This window comes from Impatiens glandulifera, unplaced genomic scaffold, assembly GCF_907164915.1.
Source record: "Impatiens glandulifera unplaced genomic scaffold, dImpGla2.1, whole genome shotgun sequence".
NCBI classification, from domain to species: Eukaryota; Viridiplantae; Streptophyta; class Magnoliopsida; order Ericales; family Balsaminaceae; genus Impatiens; species Impatiens glandulifera.
In genome coordinates this window covers 72,825-80,021 of record NW_025919895.1, presented here as the reverse complement: position 1 = coordinate 80,021, position 7,197 = coordinate 72,825, and positions in this window count along the sequence as shown.

Genomic DNA, 7,197 nt, shown 5'->3' with positions numbered 1-7,197 from the left:
TGTTATTAGTATGAAAACGTGTGAAACATGTCAAAAACTTGTTAAACGTGCCAAAAACGTAAAAACGTGTTAAACGTGTGAAATACATGTTTTAAATGTGAAAACGTGATATAAATATTAAAAACGTGTTAAACGTGTGAAAAACGTGTTAAACATATCAAAAACGTGTTAAAATGTCAAAAACATGTTAAACGTGCCAAAAACGTGAAAATCGTGTTAAACTTATCAAAAACGTGTTAAATATGTTTAAAACGTGTTAAACGTGCCAAAAACGTGAAAATTGTGTTAAACTTATAAAAACGTGTTAACGTGTTACATATGTTAAAAACGTGTTAAACGTGCCAAAAACGTAAAAGAAACGTGTTAAACTTGTCAAAAACGCGTTTAACGTACTTAAAATGTCAAAAACGTGTTCAACGTGACAAAAACGTGAAAAACGTGTTATTAGTGTGAAAATGTTAAACATGTCAAAAACGTGAAAACGTGTCAAAAATGTGAAAACGTGTCAAAACGTGAAAACGTGTCAAAACGTGAAAACGTGTTAAAATGTGAAAACGTGTGAAAAACGTGTTAAACGTATGAAAAACGTATTAAACGTGTGAAAAAAGTGTTAAATGTGTGAAAAACGTGTTAAACGTGTGAAAAACGTGTGAAAAATATGTTATAAGTGAAACGTGTTAAAAATATTAAAAACGTGTTAGATGTGTGCAAACCGTGTTAAACGTATGAAAAATATGTTAAACATGTCAAAAACGTGTTTAACTTAAAGTTGGAAGATGATTAGTTTATATTGGATTAATAATAGAGAATTAAACTAAATTTATATAATTTGGGTAATTTGGGTAACCCTAACCCAACCCAAATTAAACTCAACCCATACTCAACCCAACCCATATTCAACCCAACCCATATTAACCAACCCAAATTAATATTTTGGGTTTGGGTTAGGGTTGGGTTTGGGTAAACCCATATTATGCTCACCCCTAGATAGGTATTCAATTAAAACTCTATCCCTCTATAGGTACTAAAACCATATCTCTCGCTAGGTATCTAAATCATATACCTCGATACGTATCTAAACCATATCCCTCGATAGGTACCAAAATTCTATCTCTCTATAGGACGCACATGATCCAATCAAATCCCTATCTCTTGATAGGTACCAAAATCCTATCTCTCGATAGGTACTAAAGATCATACGACCATGATTCAATCGAAACCCTATCTTTTGATAGGTATCAAAAACATTATCCCTCAATAGGTATCCAATTAAAACTCTATTTCTCAATAGGTACTCCTCCTAATTCACAAATATAAAAACATATATATCGATAGTACCACGATCATTTATATATGATCATCCTAAGCATTATATGTTGGTAACTATAGTGGAAAGTTTGTTAACTCTCACAAAAAACCTATATATTAATAATATGTTGATCATTTTTACATGATCACTCTATGTGTTACTTGTTAGTAACTTCAGTGACAATCTCATTAACTTTCACTAAAACCTATCTGGTGATAGTCTCATGATCACGTATATATGATCATTCTAAGATGTTACTTGTTAGTAATCCACATGAGGAATTTATCAAAATTTTCATGTCCCCTTTTATGTCTCGTTGAATGACATTAACCATAGTCATTTGTATATGATTATCCTAAACCACATTGACCAAAGTACTATCAAATAATAGTTAAAAATACAACTAACTTGAATAATCGGTAGATATTCATGTTTAAATAGAAGTTGATTTTTCAATAAATTCATATGATTATCTTTGTGTCATTATCCTATACATTTTAAGGATACTCTGTTAAGATCTGTAAAACATGATTCAAGAAATCATCCTTGTTAGGATAATTACAAGGAAAGATCACTGATCAATGCATGGAAGACCTTGATGAATTCTATATACAACAATACCATGTCACTCCAATATCAACTCATTCCATGTTCTATCTTTCTAACACCCTCAATAATATACTACGTATTTTCAAAAAATAAATTTGTTATAATCAAACTTAATTCGAGAGGGACACCCTATAAGCACTAAAATTTTACATACCCTATTTAAAAATTTAAAAACAATTTTTTTTAATTATTTCTGAATAAATAAAATCAGAATAATAAAAATCAAGGCCAAAACCTAATTAAATCATTAATTGGATTAGTTATTGTAATAATTAAATCATAATTAATTAAGGATAGTTACCAAGAAAAATAAATAAAATAATTTGGGATAAATGTTATACTAATTTTATCTCAAATTAATTTTAGAAAAATTAAAGGGAATTAAATAAATAATTTAGGATAAATGTCGTGTCCATTTTATCCAAAATAAAATATTTATTAAACCCAAAAATATAAAATAAATTAAAATAAATTGGCAAAATATATGTCATATTTATTAAAGTTGTATATTTTTAAGATTAAAAATAAAGTCAAAAGGGTGAAAGAAAAATTAATTTCAAACAAACCCTTAAGGCTAAAAATTATTTGTGATTTGGTGCGGCCGAAACCTAGAAGAATCGCTGCAGCGGAAGCCACAACCATTAGATATTCAGTGGAAGTCATCAAACACATAAGAGTTGTCTGTGTCGCCCGCTACCATAGAAGAAAAACGCTCATGTTCAACACTGTTGAAATATTATATAAATAAATAAAATATGAGTCGGATAAAAATTAAAATTAAAAAGTAATTTTTAATAATAGTTTTTCAAGTTTTGAAAAAAGAAATTTGTTTGTCGGATAATTTCATCGGAGGACCGCCGTTAACCACCACGGACCGCCACAGCATCAGGACGCACCAGCCCTAGGAGGAGTCAACGTGGGCTAGGTTTGGTCAATGCATGTAGTGAGTCCAGGGCTTGGGTATCTTGCACTTGGGTCCTATCTCGGGCGGGTTCATGGGTCACTATAGAACTTAGCAAGAATCAATATTAATAAAGGGTCCTAATGAGGTAATAAGAAGCGGTTAGATAGAAAGTCAATTCGTACAAAAATGAGAGAAAAAAACGTTGAGGAATTTGTAATATTTTATTGAATATTAATAGTATCACAAAATCTAATACAGGTAAAAAAACTCCCAATTATTATAATTAATATTAATTAAAATAAAATTTATTAAAACTACTAATAACTAATGGTTATAACAACTTACACACTTAATTTAACTATCTACAAAATTAGTTCTAAGCCATTGAATAATTTTACATTTCTTTTACACTCCCTCCTCAAGATAAAAATCTTGTAGTTGTAGCTTGTATAAAAGATCCAAAAAATGACTTGTTTCAAATGTTTTGATAAAGATATCTCCAATCTGCATACTAGATGATACATGTGTTAGTAAAATAAAACTAGACTTGTATTTATTTTTTACCGCATGACAATCAACATCGATATGTTTTGTTTGTTGATGAAAGACCAAATTTTCTATAATGTGGATAGCCTCGTTGTTGTCACAATAAAGTGTAATTGGTAAATCAACTTTAATTTGAAGATCAATAAGTAAATATGTTAGTCATTGCAGTTCTTTGGTATAAACAAAATCCAAAATGTACTTTCTTTTATTCACATATATAACTTCTTCATTATGTATGATTTATAGTCTTAATAAACCTTAGCATTATCAAGATTCTTAATAGTATATATAGATACAACAATACTTTTATTGTATTCAATATCTTATAATGAGTTACTTGCCAACAAAATATCATCAACATATAGTTATAAATAAGTGATTTGTTCTCCTATTTTCTTAATGAATAGACAATGATCATTCTATGATTGTAAAAACTAATATCTGAAAGATTTTTAGAAATTCTAAAGTGTCATTGTCTTTAGGAAGGTCTTAGTCCATATAAATTCCTATTGAGTTTACATACTTAGTTTGGATATTCACAATTCAAACAAGTATAGAAATTTACACATCTTCATCAAGACAACCATGCAAACAAGAATTATTTCAATCAATCTGATATAAATGTTATTACTTGCAGCTGTCAAGGTTAATAACAATCTAATAGTTACATTCTTTACTATTAGAGAAAATCTTTGGTGAAAATTTACTCCATCAATTTGATTGTACCCTTTTCCAGTACTAAACGTGCTTTACACTTGTTTATACTACCATAAAAAAAATTGTTTGATAAATCAATCTACCATCTATAACTTTTTACCTTTTGGGAGTTCAGCAAAATCCATGTATTATTTTTGTTTAGAGCATTCAGTTTTGAATCCATTGCTTCAACCCAATCTGAATTCATTATAGCTTGTTGGTATTAAAATGGATCATGTGATTTATCAATGTTTCTTAAAAAATCTGTAAAGTTTAAATTACTACAAATAATTGTAAAAGGAAAAATTGAAGGCATAAAAACATTTTTCCTTTTATTAATTGTTTTGCATGGTTTATAAAGTCTTTCATCCATGTTGGTGTATATGAAATTCTAGAACTCTCCTTAAAAAAATTCCAGTGTCATTTTGTTGTGACATGGGATTTTGAATATGGGAACATCTTTTAATTTTATTTTAGAACAATCTAATGAAATTTCATCTTTCATAAATGGAAATATTTCCTCATGAAAGATAACATCTCTAAAAACTAATATATTTATCTCTAATTCATACACATTATACCCCAAGGTAGCGTTTGGTACGATATATTAGTTATATAGGTATAAATTGTAAAGGGTATAAATTATAAGGAGGTATTATGAGGTATAAATTTTATAGATTATTAGTGTTTGGTAGAAAGTAAAAAATATGTATAAATTATATATGTTTTATTATTTTGTGTTTGGTTGGTGGTATTAGAGAGTAGTAAAAAAGTGTAAAATATTATTTTAATTTTATATTTTTTAAAATTATTTTAAAATATTATTTTAGTGTTTATTATAAGTAGTTTGTATTATTAATTAGATTGAATTTTATAAAAAATAATAATATATAATTATTGTAAAAATGTATTTTTAAAATAAATAATACTATATGGTTTACATTATTTTATATATAATTCTTTTTAATTTAACTTATATAATTATATAATTAAAACTTATTTATATATTAATTAATATTTAATTTTAAAATTGACGTATTATTATAAATATTTATGTATTAAAATAATATTAATTATTTGTATAAATAAAATATTAACAATAATAATTTTAATAAAATAATATTTGAAATTAGAATTATAAATTAGTTTCAGAAATAAATTATATAAATATAAGTTATATTAGTTAATAATAATATCATTAATTTATATAATTAATTATAAATATTATGTATTAATAATGAAATATAATTTTATTTTATAAATTAATTTTATATTATTAATTTTTAATTAACATTATTATTATTTTTAATCATTATATTTAATAATGTATATAAATTATCACATTAAAAAAATTTATACTTAAAATAATATAATTTTTGTTTATATATATAAAAAAATATAAATTAAAAAATCAAATAAAAATAAGTAATTGTGTAATTATTATTATTATTATTATTATTATTTAAATTTAAAAATAAAACAAGGTTAAATTTAAATTAATACTTAGATATAATTTATATTATTATTATATTTTAAAATATAATAAAAAATTAAAATTTTAATAACTTTATAAAATTAGGGTAAAAGAATAATATTAAGTTTTATAATTGTCTTGTAACTGGTGTAGGTAGGTATTACTTTATACCTCATATAAAGGATATAAATATTATTCAACCAAACAATCATTTTAATTTACTAGTGATATAACTATACTTTATATACAGAATTATACCCCACACCAAACATAGCACAATTATACCCCTTTTGATTAATGAGATATCCTATAAATACACATTTATTTCCTCCATGTGTAAACTTTGATTTGTATGAAAATACATTACTTACATACATAAACATATATATACTCTAAGTAAACTATTATCCAAAAAATATTTTATTAAGCATATAAATTGGAGTTTTCCAATAAAATTTCTTCATTGGTGTTTGATCAATCAAAAAGGTTGCAGTGAGTAATAAATGTGCCCAAAATTTTTAAGGCATGTGAGAATCAATCATGATAAACATCGCTATTTAAACAAGATGTGTATTCTTTCTTTCTAAAACTCCATTGTATTGTGGAGTGTATGTACATGTTGTTTGATGAATTATACAAATATATTTAAAAAGATTGAAAAACATATCATTAATAAATTATGTTCTATTATAGTCCTAATGATTTTTACATTTGTTTTATATTTATTTTTAACAAGGATGAAAAATTGTTGTAGTTTTTCAAATACAAGTGTCTTATGAGGAATAAGATAAATTCAAGTATATCGTAAAAAAATCATCAAAAATAGTAATTATGTAAGAACAATTTTAAAATGTCTCCTCTCGATAGGCCCCACAAATCAACATGAATCAATTCAAAAAAATTATCACAATAGCAATCTAATTGACTTAGTGGCCATGAAGAATATTGTTTATTTTTAGCAAAGATAATCGGGTAAATGAATTTAATAACTCCATTTAAGGGATGACCAAATCTTTTATGACCAAATCTTTTATGAAGAACTTCATAATTAATTACTGAATTATTAAATATTAAATTGAAACAAGTTTTATCATATATATATATTATCTTTAGAACTAAGAAAAAAATATCATAAATATTATTTGTTATCGTGTCACTAGAAACGAAATACAAGTTTTATCCTCTTTTCAATCTCAACATTTAATGCAAGCTTATGGTCCTACAAGTTGCACATTGTTTTTTAGAAAAGGCAATTTTTCATACTATCATCAATGAGCTTAGCAGTTATATCAGATTGTATTTAAGATATTTAGAAAATAAAACTTCACTAAATATTAACTCATTTGAAATTATAACTATTACTACTTCTACTTCTGAAATTGATTTACATGACCCATCAACTAAATACATAAACTTTGGAGTCTCTAATTTCCTAATATTTTTCATTCAATTCTTATTGTTGCATACCTCACATGATGCCCATGAATCTATTAACCATTAATTTTTATCTTTAACTAAGTTTTTGTTCATGTTAAACTAAATAAATGTATGTGAATGAGATATAAGTTTAGAACACTTACCTGCAGCCGTGCCACTTAAGGATGTTCCAGCTACTCCTTTTCCTTTGACATCCCTCATGCTTTTGTATTCTGGTACATT